The 15179-nt window shown below is 38.4% G+C and overlaps 1 long non-coding RNA gene across 2 annotated transcripts; it reads right to left on the minus strand.

Annotated features, from left to right (window-relative positions):
- Positions 1-6908: 6908 nt before the first annotated feature.
- LOC133880963 (uncharacterized) lies at positions 6909-9920 on the minus strand. 2 transcript variants are annotated; one of them, XR_009902466.1, is made up of 2 exons: positions 8995-9920; positions 6909-7171 (listed from the first exon to the last, which is right to left on the minus strand). It is a non-coding gene; the product is annotated as an uncharacterized LOC133880963 (long non-coding RNA). The 2 variants fall into 2 exon arrangements; XR_009902467.1 differs by having other exon boundaries at positions 6909-7192.
- Positions 9921-15179: the final 5259 nt, after the last annotated feature.

The following is a 15179-nucleotide window of genomic DNA, read 5'->3' on the forward strand; positions in this document are numbered from 1 at the left end:
CAATAGAATCATCTGGACGGCCCCCGTCCGAATGGAAACATCAAGCGTCCGGACGGCCCTGCCAAAATTCGAGAATTTTTCATAATTGCTTTTTGGACATGGAAACAGTTGCCTGTCCAGACGCCCAAGGCTACCGTCTGGACACTATGCCAGAGACTCCGATTCTGACTAGAATTAGGGCTTCTAAAGCCTATAAATAAGAGGCTCTAGGGATGCACTTTACACAGAATTCAGTAGTGAATTCCTTACAGCTTAGAGAGGGTGTTTAGGGAGATATTGAAGATCTGCTAGCTCTCTAGCTTTTGCCAGTGTGTGATTTGATCAACTTTGAAGTCTATCTTAAGGGTTGGCCCTAAGGTAAAGGATTCCATTGAAGACTCCTTCAGGTAGGAGACCTGGTTGGGAGGCGTTCGTGTTAGGTAACACGTTATAGTGCAAGGTATGACCACTGCATCAGGGGTATGTGAGTGCTACTACTTTGTAACTAGTTTTGTCTTCTGAATAGTGGATATCTTGGGTTTGGCTACCCCGGAGTGGTTTTTCTCTTAATTGAGTTTCCACGTCGTCAACAAAATATTTGTCTCCTCTAATTCCGCATTTAATATTTTGTTGCACACTGTTCACACACACTTGTTGAAATTAGAAGTCATTTAATTTTTCAATTGGTATCAGAGCGGGTGCACTCTGTTTAAAGGATTTAATTCCTGAGTGTGATCTTCATCTCTTTGTGACTTCTATTTTTTTATTACACCTTTTATCATGGATTTCTCTCAGTTATCTGAAGAAAATTATGATATTGAGCTCTCTAAAGTTTTTGCTAAATTGGATAAAATTGTTTCTCCAAAGGAGCTCAAAAAGGTGAAGCAAGAAAAAGAGTCTTTGATTGTTCAGTTATCTGAATCACATGCTTTGATTGACTCTTTGAAATCTGAGAATACCATGCTATTTGACATTATTGATACACTTGAGAACAAATTAAAGGAATCTGAAAATCTCTTAAAAAAATTCTGAAGTGATAATTTGAAAAGCATGCTGTGTATTCATTCAAATATTTCGAACAAGCCCGGTTTGACTGCTGATTTAAGTACTTCTACTTCACATGCTTTCAATTCTGAATTAGATTCTGTTGATATTAAGCCTGTGATAGTAGATGCAGCTTGTTCTAAAAATTCTTGCTTAAATAACTGTGTGAAGCCAAAATCCAAAGATACAGGTACACAAGCTCATGGTAAGTTTGTCCCTACTTGTCATAATTATGGGAAGATCGGTCATATTAGGCCAAATTATTATTTGTTGAGATCCCGCAGGCCTTGGATTAAGCAGGATGCTTTGAGGAAAAGTGAAATTGAAGATTCTTCCTCATCAAAATATGTCCCTCCACATAGGAGACATATAAAAGGTAAGGGCAATGTTATTTGTAAGAATGCTAATCATAATTCTGTAGAGAATGTCAAGAAGCATTCAAACAAAAGAAGCTTGCCCACATGCCATCACTGCGGCATCACCAATCATATCCGACCCAAATGTCCACAGCTCCAGGCTCAGTAGTCGAAGGTTCAGAAGAAGCTGCCAACAAGAGCTACATCAGGCACTTTACCTCTTACGGCTCTTCAGGCTCCACAGCATCAGCAGAAGTTTGTTCTTGCCAATCAGAGTGGCAAACCAAAAAGGAACAAATTAAGGCGCTACAAGAGAAAGCCGCAGAAGCCCAATAGCAGCCATGGCTATGAAGGATTGTTGAGCCTAATACAAGGTATGCTAAGGAGTATGGCCAACATGGACATGACCCGCAAACCATCTCCACGGGTCAAGCAGGTATGGGTCAAGAATGATGAGACCATTCACCCCTTGAGGGTTTCTAAATCCTAGTGCATGTCAGGTATGTTTGCATTGCATCATTTATCATGTCATATCTTATTCATGCCTTGCATTGTATTTGAGGAACCAGTTATTTTATCCCCTATATTTTCTCTTGTTGTCTTGAGAAACATCTGCAGATATTTTTTTTTTTTGGATGACAGTTAAAGTACGTCGGGCGACTGCTTTTCTGTCTTGCTATTTCTAAACCTCTCTCCCTGAGGACAAGTTTAATTTTACGCTGGGACTAGATGTCATTTCCTTTTCCATAAGCATGTCTTTGTTTTTTTTTCTATTTATTGGTTTTCAACAAAAAAAAAAATTGGGAAAAGATGCGGAATTTTATTTTTTCTCTTGATAGCTTTTCAAATATTGCATGTGTTTTTGCCTGATATCTCAGTTCATTGTGCATTGATTAAACATGCTTATATATAATTGAGAGTTTATGCATGATATCTGCTAAGTTTTTCTATTACATCTTAATGATAGATAATTACTTTCCTCATGCGATAAAAATGTGCATTATCCAAGGCTCCCCTAAGGTACATCATTTTCCTCTCTGACTTCTTGCTTCTGAAAATTCTAATGAGAGAGATGTTTTTGATTAGATGGTCAAATTGACCAAAATGCTAGTTGAACCTAGAACCTAAAAATTCTGACACTCTCTAGGTTGCAATATCAAAAGAATCAAGCAGTTACTATTATGAATTATGTGCTTCATGGTGCAAATACAATTTTACCTTGTCCTTCATGGTACAAGTAAAACAATTAGGTGTTGCATCTTAGGGGGAGTGTATCAGATGAGGGTGGCTAGGCCCTAGTAATTAATAAGGTTTGACTTTTGACTGATCTTTCATTGATTTTCTCTCTTGTCTAGAAAATCTAGTTGTTTTTTTGTCATATCAATTAAATTCATACCTTTTGGAAAAAGTCTTCACACACACACACGCATTGCATGAGTTGAGTAATCTATTTAAAATTTCTATCTGCAAGGAAATTTGTGCTTATTGAATACTTAACTCTCATTTATATCTTTGCATATTTTTGCAATGCTATTTGACTGCTTTATCAGTCGATTATATATGCGTGTTCTGAAGCTAACTTTAGGAAAAATATTTTTCTGCATATTTTTCTCGAGTTTCATATTTTCAGTATGAAGCGTCCGGATGGACCTATTCTTACGTCCGGACGAGAGCAGTCTTGCCATATGCTGACATAGCAGTTGCCATCCGGACGGTTAAGTGACACGTCCGGACGGGATCTCCACAAGTTTAAGACTTGCGTCTATTTCTCTGCCATACACACATCTTTGCATTTTTATTGATTTATCATGTCATGTTGTGTGTTTTTCTCGTGGATTTCTTCCGAAATTTTGGCATTCTTTGCACACCTCTTCTCATCCCATGATCTTCATTGTGTCTTCTGTTATTCTTTTAAGTTTTTGTGCTTTTAGACTATTGGAATATTTGTTGGGATATTTTCTTGAGATAATGTGCATGAAAATCCTTTCTTGTCTGTGTGCTGGGCTGATCTTGATATATTTATGCCTTATGAATAGCTGCATTGCTTATATTTTTCTTTGGCATCCATTTGACAGGCGTCTTAAATACCACATTATTTTTGGAACTAATAGGATCTAATGGTATTTTTGGAGATATTTCTGGTTGGTTTTGGTTCAGGAATATGACATTCAGCGGCTCCCAGCACAATGTTTGACAAATGGCTCCTTTGGAAAACTGACGGTTGTTCAAGTCGGATGTTCAAAATTCCAAAGGTCTCAGGATTAAGATGAGCTTTTCCCCTAGCTCATGCAGAGCCATCCGTAGCATTCCCTCATATCTGTATCAATTAGAGGTTCAGTGATGAATCTCCTCATTTATCTTGCAGACCAGTTACTTAGAGGATGTCAATCTGCGGATAACCAGTTCCGGCTTTGGAAAATCAAGAGATTAAAGGTTTTTCAAGCCATGGTTCCCAGCTTCCAGATCTAGAAGCCGAAGTAGTACAAATCCAGATTTTTATATGGATTTCTCTCTGTTACTTGACTTTAGTGGATCAGCAGGATTTGGTGCTTGGAGGATTTTTGTTCCTCTCTTTTGGGCCACTTACAGACTTTTCTCTATTTTCCTATTGTTTTGGATTTTAGAACGTTTTTGTCTGTGGATATTATTACTCTGTTTACCCTTGTCCTTCTGAGACACTTAGGGGGAGTAATTTTTGTATGGTTTTTCTTCTTACTCTGTTTTACCCTTTGTCATTTTGTGACAAAAAATGGGAGTAATTTTTGATTTTGACTTGGATTGTATTTTTAACCGGTCAAGTGATTTTTGTCCCAGAATAGCCAAAGGGGGAGTTTGTTAGTTTTTGTGTTGGCTGCATTCTGTTGGACAAAATCACTTCTATGTAATGTTGCTGCTTTCACATGGATGTTGTTTTATTCAGAGTCTACACTACAGTTATGAGCTTCAAGAAGACTCTATGCAGAATTCAAATCAATCAGTTCAATTCCCTTGCATCCATCCGGACGACGTGGTATTCCTTCCGGATGCTCATCAGTCAGCCACATCCGTCCGGACGAAGAGAACTTTCCGTCCAGACGCCCATCAGTGTCTAGAAGCTTCAAACAGTTCAAGTTTGCATCTATCCGGACGTAATGGCAAATCGTCCTGACGCTCTTCAGAGTTCGAGAAGATCCCAGTGTTCCAGTGAATCCGTCCGGACGACGTGGCTATATCGTCCGGACGTCATTCAGTGTTTGACAAGCATTAGGGTTTCTGCCTCAAGACACAGTTATGGGAATACGACTGCAACCGTCCAGACGATGTCCTCCATAAGGCAAGTCGTGTATATAAAGTTTAACCGTCCGGACGTCAGTCTTCATGGTCCGGACGATCAAGCATCATATATGGAAATTGTGTGCACCAGTTCAACCATCCGGACATCAGCCTTCAGGGTCCAGACGCTCAAAGCCTTATTATGGTAATTACGTGCAGCCGAAGTGCAACCGTCCGGACGGTGTTGAACGCTAGGGCAACACCGTCCGGACGTGGCCTTGTTATGGAAGTTTTCAGTGCTATTTTGGAAAGGCGGTTGCAATTGATCGTCCGAACGCTTGGTCAAGCCGTCCGGACACCCTCGAGTATTTTGATAATAACATTTTGGTCAAATATCAGATTCGGACGAAATCAGGGTCATTGGAAAGCTAACGAAAAATTTTGCAATTTGATGGTCCCGACGGCCAATAGAATCATCCGGACGACCCCGTCCAGACGGAAACATCAAGCGTCCGGACGGCCCTGCCAAAATTTGAGAATTTTTCATAATTGCTTTTTGGACACGGAAATAGTTGCCCGTCCAGACGCCTAAGGCTACCATCCAGACACACGTGCCAGAGACTCCGATTCTGACTAGAATTAGGGCTTCTAAAGCCTATAAATAAGAGACTCTAGGGATGCACTTTACACAGAATTCAGTAGTGAATTCCTTACAGCTTAGAGATGGTGTTTAGGGAGATATTAAAGATCTGCTAGCTCTCTAGCTTTTTCTAATGTATGATTTGATCAGCTGTGAAGTCTATTTTAGGAGTTGACCCTAAGGTAAAGGATTCCATTAAAGACCCCTTCAGGTAGGAGACCTGGTTGAGAGGCATTCGTGTTAGGCTACACGTTATAGTGCAAGCTATGACCACTGCATTAGAGGTATGTGAGTGCTAGTACTTTGTAACTAGCTTTATCTTCTTAACAGTAGATATCCTGAGTTTGGCTGCCTAGGGGTGGTTTTTCTGTTAATTGAGTTTCCACTTCGTCAACAAAATATTTGTCTCCTTTAATTCCGCATTTAATATTTTGTTGCACACTATTCACACACTTTGTTAAAATTAGAAGTCATTTAATTTTTCAGAATCCTTTACCTCAAGGCCAACCCTTATAATAGACTTCAGTTCAGCACAGCAACAGCAACAGCACTTCGCAACAACTTGAAAGTGAGCAGATAAGCACAATAACTCTTACAATATGGAATTCTTACAAACAACATGACTAGGGGCCTCTATTTATATACTACAGGAATCTAAATTCGCGTCTGACTTGAATTTTCTAAGCAGCGTCTGGACGGTAGTTAAGGGCGTCCGGACGGACAACTGTGCGATCGGCTTTCCAAGTTCACTTGAAATTCTTTCCTGAATAGAGCCGCGTGCAGACGGTTGCACTTTAGCTGCACGCAATTTCCATATTAATGCTTTGAACGTCCGAACCATGAAGTATGGCGTCTTTACGATTGAACCGATGCACGCAATTTCCGTATATAAGGCTTGAGCGTCCGGACCATGGATATTGTCGTCCGGATGGTTGAACTTTGTATGCACAACTTGCCTTATCAAGGATAGAGTCTGGACGAGAACACACATCGTCCGGATAGTTGTAGCTGTCTTCCCATATCTATGTTTTGGAAAGAAATTTTTTTACTTGTCAAACATTGAAGGCGTCTGGGCGTGTTGCCGAGATGTCCAGACGAATGCAACCAAGAACAGTTCGAAGCTTATAGACACAGAGGGAGGTCCGAACGGAAAGTTCTCGTCATCTGGACAGATAATGCTTGGACAATTGAGCGTCCAAACAGAATATCACATTGTCCTGACGGATGCAAGGAATCTGATTTCTCTAACTTGAAATCTAAGCAGAATCTTCTAGAAACATATCTATGAAAAAGAAAACTTCTGAAAATGACTGAACCCCTGATAAAAAGCATCATTACATGAAAGTGATTTTGCCCAACAAAATGCAACCAATTACAAACCAGAAATAATAAAGATAAAGGTTTAACAAATATAAATTAAAGCGTTCAAATATACAATATTTGACACTCATTAGAGAGTTCAATATCGATTTTGTGAGACCCATTTTTTTTTTTTTTTTGAAAACATACATAAATGGATCTTCACAGTAGCACAACTACTTGTTGCTCAACCAACATGCGGTACACATCCCATAATATGTACCTGATATTCAGAGTTTCATCTATGCAGCGGAACATTCAATCATATATAATCTGAATAGCAGAAAAACATTTCTATAACATAACTGTTAATTATAAAAGTGCCATACATAAGTCTATCTATTTAAGGCTTAAACTTAACATTGATTACATATCAAAAGACTGGCTCTACAAAATACAAATGTCACATAGGACACTAGCCAATAACAACAGGCTACCAAAATGGGACGTCCAAGTCCACGCAGCTACGACTCTAGCGATATGCCTCGGTCGCAGTACACCAAATACAGAGCTACGGGGTCATCCTCTAGATCCGTTGAACCTGCAGCCAAAACATTAGTATCTGCATGATTGTGGGGTTAACCACATCCGTACAGGTGAAAGTATGAGTTTACCACCTCAGTAATAAATTATTGAGATCTCAGTAGTATAAAACTCACTAAGTTTTCGCATAAAACGACATTTTATTTAGTCTCTTGTTTACAATAATAGTTATTGTTTTTGTTATGAAAACATGTCTCTTGAAATCACATAATTGTAGATAGAGTAAACGCAGACACAACATAACAATATTGTTCGTATTCCACGTGCTCACATACAAATTCATACTACATTTCAATTAACAATTCTTAACTATATCTCAATTATCAATTCTTAGCTATAGTATAGGATTAAAAACTAATGGGCATGTATCCTCAATGGGGATGGCCGCACGCCAGCCCCGGTGGCCGGGGGTGGTGCGGGGCCACCCCCAGGCCATAAGGCCCTAGTAGATAGTGGCCCGATGGCCACCCCCGGCCATTGGGGTGGCCCAGCAACCCCTTGCCTGCCAGTTTTTTTTTTTTTTTTTTTCCTTCTTTTTTTTTAAATATATATATATATATATATATATATATATATATATTATTTATTTATTTATTAATAAATTTATATTTTTTATGAAGATGGACACGTGTCGCCAATAAAATGGCGTGTAGGGCTAACAGATTCCGTCAAAATGGTGGACGGAAAATCGACCCAGAGAGTAAAACGTAATTATTGCATATCACAGGGACATCTCATGCACTTTTTAAACCATAGGGAGTGAAAAATAATTATGGCATACCACATGGACCAACGGTGCAATTATCCCTATTATTTAAACACCCAAAATCGGTTAAAATTATAAACATAATATACTTAAATAAAACAATTACCAGAATACCCAATTCTAGAACTAACCAAATCACACCCAATTGAGTAAGATGCATTCATTTTGGCCGAATCATCAACACTGCCGAAACTTCCTAATATCAAAGCGTAATAGTAACCAAAACACTTAATAGCTAAAACCTACGCATAGAAAAATTGGTCCAACCTCATCTAACACAATTGGCCAAAAACCATCAATTAAACCATCATCAATATGACACACACATAATCGGTCCACAAGGACCAAAATCCACTGACATACCCAACAGGTCGAAATACTATAACAGGGGAAAAGACATCACACAGCCGATTAACAAGGGAAATCACCCACAACACCATATACACACCGGAAATACCCAATAATAATCCCCAAATCCTGAATTGGCTAAAAGGCTACACCACCAAAACACACTCACGGCTAGAATACTAAAACGGAGAGTAGGGAACACGGGTTCAACCCCCAAATTACACATACATATACTTACAACAATTGGGACATCAGAGATAGCTAACCCATACCCATGACTTGTCCAATGAGAGCATACCCAACATTATAGCAATCGACTATGGCGGGGGGGGGTACATGCCTCAAAACATGGGTACTCGGTCAAATTCAGTACGCGGCCAACCAACCCACGTACACCCGACCTGAACAGGGAACACGGGCAAACCCATCCACCGAAACCCACCAAAACTCCAGCCAAAACCCAACAAGAAACCCATCCGGCCAACAAGAAAAACCCACAGAAAATTTATTTTAATTCAACCAAACACCTAGCTGTGAACAGGGGCAGAACACCACACACACAATCGGAAGAAAGAAGAACAAACAGAAAATCGGCTTCAAAAGGTTCGGCCAATCAGTGAATTTAACCCAATTTCATCAATAATTATACATCCAAAAACACCCAATCATTTATCATAAACCAAATCAAAATCACAAGAATTACTTACAGAGGATCTTCATTCAATACTAAAAATCTACTGGAAATCATCTCTGATTTCGCCGGAAAACATCTCTGGGCTTCACCGGAAATTTCGCCGGAAATTGCCCTTGGAAGTAGCCGGATTTCACTACTGGACCGCTGAAAATCGCTACTGGGACCGTCACTGGCGATGACCATTGGAGGATCGGGTTTGGGTCTCTCGGGTTCTCCACGATCGGGTCCGATCCTCCCGTTCTCTCCCTCTCTAACTCTCCCACGGCTATCTCTCTCTCTCCCTGTGTTCGATCTCTCTCTCTCTCTCTCTTTCACTTTCTCGATTTCTCTCACCCATCTCTTTCTCTCTGTGTTCGGTTGAGAGTAGAGAGGGAGGAAGAAGAAGCAAAGTAGAAGAAAAGAGGAAGGAAGGGGAACCGGGCAAGGGGAAAGAGAAAAGGAGGATACGGGTCTCTCCTCTTCAGATTTTCTCTCTTAACTTCACTCTTCTCTCTCAAACACATCTCTAATCTCTCATCACTCACAACTTCCTCTTTCTCCCACGATCTTCCCCTTTCGAAGACTCGGACAGGAACAGGGAAAGAAGGAGCAAGAAAGAGAAACGAAAAAGAAATGAACAAGAAGAGAGAAATGAAGAAGACTCAGTAACTTTAACTGAGAGGGGTGAATTCTAACTAGGGGTGGGTATCGGGGGAATCGGGAACGGTAGGGGGTTTTCCGCCTACCGTCCCGACTTTGTCGGGGAAGTCGGTAATTTCACCGACTCCTTTTTGACGTTGTATATTTCGACCGTTACCATCACCGGTTAACCGGTGACGGTAATGGTCGGTAATCGGTAACAAAGCTACTTTGCTATGTTTTTACCAAAAACAAATGAGAGACGAAAATGACAAATTAGGGAGGCTCTGCTGTTAGATCGACGAGAAAAATGGCTTCCACGTTGCTAGTTCATGAGGCAACAAAGCTATGGTTACGGTGGTGGGGCGACGGCGGCAATGGGCTGGCAGCGGCTGGCTGATCTGGTTATTGCGTGGAAAGAGCAAATGAGAGAGAAGAAAAAATGAGGGAGACTAAATCCTGAGAGAGACACAGCGGGGCAGATGGCTGGTTGATCTGGCAGCACGAAAATCATATTTTAACTTCCATTTTTCAGATAATAGTCACCTTGTGTCTTGATACTTAGAAAAGGATGAAGGGCGTGAAGGTGTGGCTTGGCCTGGCGTCCAAAAAAGTGAAGCAGCTCTTATATTGCGATGAAAAACGGAAGAAGAAAAAAGAAAAAAAGAAGCAAAAAGTGAAGGTGAAGACTGAAAGGCAACAAAGAGACGACCTTGGCTCGAAAAATGGAAGAAGGGAAAATAAAGTGAGTCAGAGAGAAGACCTTGATCTACGGCTAAGATGGTTCACGGTGAGCAAGAATTTTTAATCATATTTTTCAATACAAAAACAGGACTCATTACGCAGCAAGTGGACTAGTGGAGTAAGAATTTTGATTTATTTTTATGTAGGCTACTAGGCTCTAAACTAGTTTTCATAGGTAATCATTATAGTAGAATATGGAGGGAAATGAAGTTACTGGTAATCATTATGGAAAGGAAGTGTAACTAGATCATATGCTACTTTTGGTTACTTATAGTTCCGCAAGAATGAAGAAGAGGAAGTGTAAGGCCGTGTAAGTTGTAACTAAGACTGCAGGCATAGTGTAAACTGTAAAGTCCAAACCTCCACGGTCAAGCTTGTAAACTGTAAAGTGTAAACTGCAGGTCTTTAAGGGTAAAGGCAGATGATTTTTTATCCTACTAGGGGTAAAATGGGGAGTGAAAACAGAAGAACAAGCAAGCTTGTTCAACACGCTCAAACCAAAGGACAAGACATCTGCCAAAAAGCCTGAGCGCTGGACAGTCTGGGGGAAGGAAAAAAAATTGATTTCAAACGGGCCTAATTTTTTTAATCTATTATGCTTTAAATGAGTGTTATGGTGTCAGACTAAGATGTGCGAAAACCGTGTTCTTAAGTCCTAGAGTACCAGACTAAGACCGGAGTCTTCTTTAAAAAAAAGAAAAGAAATTACTGGAGTCGACGGGAATCACGAGCCTCTCGTGAATGGACTGTATGACAGTCTAGCCTGCTGCATGTAGCGTCTGTTGAATCAAAAATGTATGGTAGAGAGAAGAAGACTGGACAATCATAAGACATGGGAATTGCAAATGGAATCAGAAGAAGCACAAAACTTCTTCAAAAAAAAAAGAAGTACAAAACAAATAAAATAAACGTTCACTTTATGGTTCCAATTGACCAGCTCAACTATCATTGCTGGACCAACTGCAACCATGAATATCAAAGATGGGTGATCTAAAACTTAAATAAATAAATAAAAAAAAACACAAAAAAAAACACACACAAAAGATATGGGAACAAAAGATGCCATATAACAATTAAACTTAACTTTAATATCCATACTTTTCAAAACACAAAAATAAATACTTTAGTGCCCATATTAGATAGTAAAAAGCAACATTCGATTTTGATCACTTCAATTTTTAAATTAAACTAAACAATATTCTATTCCTTTCAATTGATACATGCAATGATAAAAAAATCAAAACATAAGCATAGTGATCAATCAAAAAATAGTACAAACTAAATATTAAGTAAAAAAAATATATGGAAAAAAAAATATACCATTACCTGAAAAAAGACGTCATTCGACAAAGTACATCATCTAAGCCTTAATCCGCGTCATATGTGATGGAATTGGACATTATTTCTACCACAATAAATTATTTAAAGAATTAATAAAATCAATGGATAATTGAAACAATTAACAAAATATGAAATTTATATTGTTACCATTACCTAAATCAAGCTTGTAGCTCTCTTCATCTTCAACGTTAGACAAGTATGACTCGTGTGCACTAATGGTAGAAGATCTCAACCAATTTTGAGTACATACAAGAGCCTCAACTGTTTTTGGAGCCAAGGAACTCCAATAAGGATCTATCACGCGACCCCCAGTGCTAAATGCTGACTCGGAAGCAACCGTGGTAATTGGAATTGCTAATACATCTCGCGCTATCTCAGTGAGGATTGGAAACTTTGTTGAATTTACCTTCCACCACATTAAAATATCAAAGCTTTCACTAGGTGTCTCAACATCCTCCAAAAAATATTGTTCTATTTCTGTCTTACATTGCATCAAATTTCGAGATGCCTGAAATGAATGAAAATTCTGTAAAAAAGTAGTTCTAGACCTAGAACTACCAACTAATGTTGTACCACTTCGCACTTCATCATTTGATAATATAGATCCACTTCCAACATTTTTAGAACCACATGCGTAGTGCTCATATAACCGACCCAATACCCACTTCAATTGAGAGTCAATTCTTTCCGCTTTCTCAGCCCTAAAACTAAGCCGGAACCAATATTCCAAACCAGCCATCTTATAACGTGGATCAAGCAAACTAGCTACAAATAACAACGAGTTAATCTTTTCAACATCTCCCCAATATTTATCATACTTCATTTTCATTCTGTTCGCCATGGTATTCAACAATGGATCACTACTTTCAGAATATTCTGTCAAACATGAATAAATAGAAGAAAGTATATCGAAATATAAGTTGGAAGTTGAATACAAGGAACCAGAGATTTGCATTGTGACATCATAAAACACTTGCAAGAACTTAATAAAATGACGAATATTATACCAATCATCATCTGTCGGAGAACCCAATCCCTTTTTTTCTGCACCATCCTCGTACAAATAGTTTCAAAAATGCCCATCTTCATCTATCATAAGTTCAAATGCCCTTTGGTACTTCTCTACCACCTCCAACATGGTATAAGTAGAGTTCCATCTAGTGGGAACATCAAGTGTCAAGGAAGCATTGCACTCAACATTTTTTCTTTCTGCACAAGACTTAAAGAGGGCCAATCTTTGGGGGGAGGACTTCACATACTTTACCATATTTCGGATCTTTATGATTGAATCATCAACGTTTTTTAGACTCTCATGCACAATTAGATTAAGAATATGTGCAGAACACCTCACGTGAATAAATTCATGACGACAAACAACTTCCTTATTGGCCATAGTTCTTTTTTTAAACCAATCAATTGCAGTATCATTAGCACTTGCATTGTCAACTGATATTGTCAATATCCTATGAATACCCCATTCAACCAAACACTCTTCTAATTCTCTTGCAATTGTTTGACCCTTATGATTTGCCACTTGACGACATGCTAATATCCTTTTGTGATATTTCCAATTAGTATCAATGAAATGTCCAGTGATACACATATAATTCATATTCTGAATTGAAGTCCATGTGTCAATGGTCAAGCAAACCCTTTGACCAGTTGTAAAAAACGTGTTTTTCAATATGTTTTTATCCTTCATATACAGTTTGACACAATCCTTCATCACTGTGTATCGAGAAGGAACCTTAAATCGAGGTTCAAGAACCCTAAGTAATTTCTAAAATCCCTTTCCCTCCACGGTCATGAAAGGCATTTCATCAATAATAATCATTTCACAAAGTGCCTCCCTAATAACCTTCTCAGAATACTTGGCAATCATGAGGTTGTTACCACTACCACCCTGCCCGGCCCCAAAAGTGAACTTAGATTGAGACCTATCCTGTTTAGATTTTAGGCTCTTGTACTTTTGGCATGAGTTCACATGATACAGCATAGATGAGGTGCCATTGATTTTTGTATGACATTTATAGGAAGTCCCACAATAATTGCAATGTGCCACGGGATCATCATCAAGGGTACTTTTATCTCTAGTGAAATGGTCCCATGCTGCAAATTTGTTTGAAACATTTCTTTTTTTCCTAGGGAGTGGTGGTCGTTCACCACGACCATGACCACGAACTGGCATAGATTCAGTAGCAGATGTTTCTACATCCCCAATCTCTATTGGAGTCATTGGAGTGTCCTCAATCTCTATGGGAATCACTGGAGTGTTCAAAGGAGAAGATGAATGACAAGAAGCACTATCCAATGAAGGTGTGCCTAGAGGTGAATCCATCTGTAATTGATTAACAACTAAAAATTAAGAGTATTTTTTATTACGGTGAACAAACCTAATACATATTTTTTTTTTTTTTATAAGTAAGAAATAATAATAATAATTAAAATCATTAAAATAAGCAATATAAAAAATAATAATAATAATAATAATAAGTTATATAAAATACAAGCTAAAAAAAAAAAAAAAATCATTAGATCAATATTGATTAACAATATTTACTGTTAAAACATGTCGTACTGGTTTAACACAAAGTCATGGGTTAACAATAAATTAAAAATATTTAAGCATTTTAATACAATATCACGAGATGTACTGCTTTAAGCTTTTTAACACAAAGCCATAGTTAGTTCATGACCAAAAAAGAAAAAAAAAATTAAAATTAAAATTGACAATTTGACACACTGCATGAGGGATTGACATTGCATGAAAAGTAAAAAATTTTGAGCCTTGCATGTGTCCAGAGTCGCCCACATCGCACAACCCCAAAGAGGATGGCGTGGGAGTCTTGTGTATGATGATCAATGTTCATGTATTATTAAAAGAAAAGAAAAGTAAAAGACTAGAAAGTTTTTAGAGTCATGGTCTTGACGAGTCAAACATTGCTGGCAGCTTAAAAAGTGTGTTTAATTTTCCTTTGTTCACCATTAATAAAGTCGCTTTGCTACACAGTTTTTTTTTTTTGGTTTTTAAAGTAACATTGCTTCGTATAGTTAATGAGACAAGAACAAAGAAAAAGTTAGATTGAGTTCAACTCCTATGCGTAAGGCTTGTCAGTCTTAAAAAGTGTGGCAACAGCTTTGAGTCTATGAAGACGTGTGTAAGTGTGTTTTAAGTTAATAAAAAATAAGACATAAAACTTCAAAAAAACAAAAAGAAGAAGAAGAGGAAATAAAGCATGCATAAAAGAAGGCTTTTGTTACCTTCAGACTTCGTCACCGCTCGGCAAGAGATTGAGATCTGAGAGAGAATGAGTTTCAGAGTTTGGCAACCGCAAGAGAGAATGAAAGAACGAAGAAGTCGTGTTTATAAAAGTTTCAGGTTAAGTTAGGTTTTTGAGTTTTTTCTAACTTCTAAGTGTGATGAATATACAGGCCGAATACGGTGAGAAAAGTTCTGATTCAGTTCAATGAGAACTTCTAGTCCTCAGAAGGCGT

The sequence above is a fragment of the Alnus glutinosa genome, chromosome 11 (genome assembly GCF_958979055.1).
Source record: "Alnus glutinosa chromosome 11, dhAlnGlut1.1, whole genome shotgun sequence".
Classification (NCBI taxonomy): domain Eukaryota; kingdom Viridiplantae; phylum Streptophyta; class Magnoliopsida; order Fagales; family Betulaceae; genus Alnus; species Alnus glutinosa.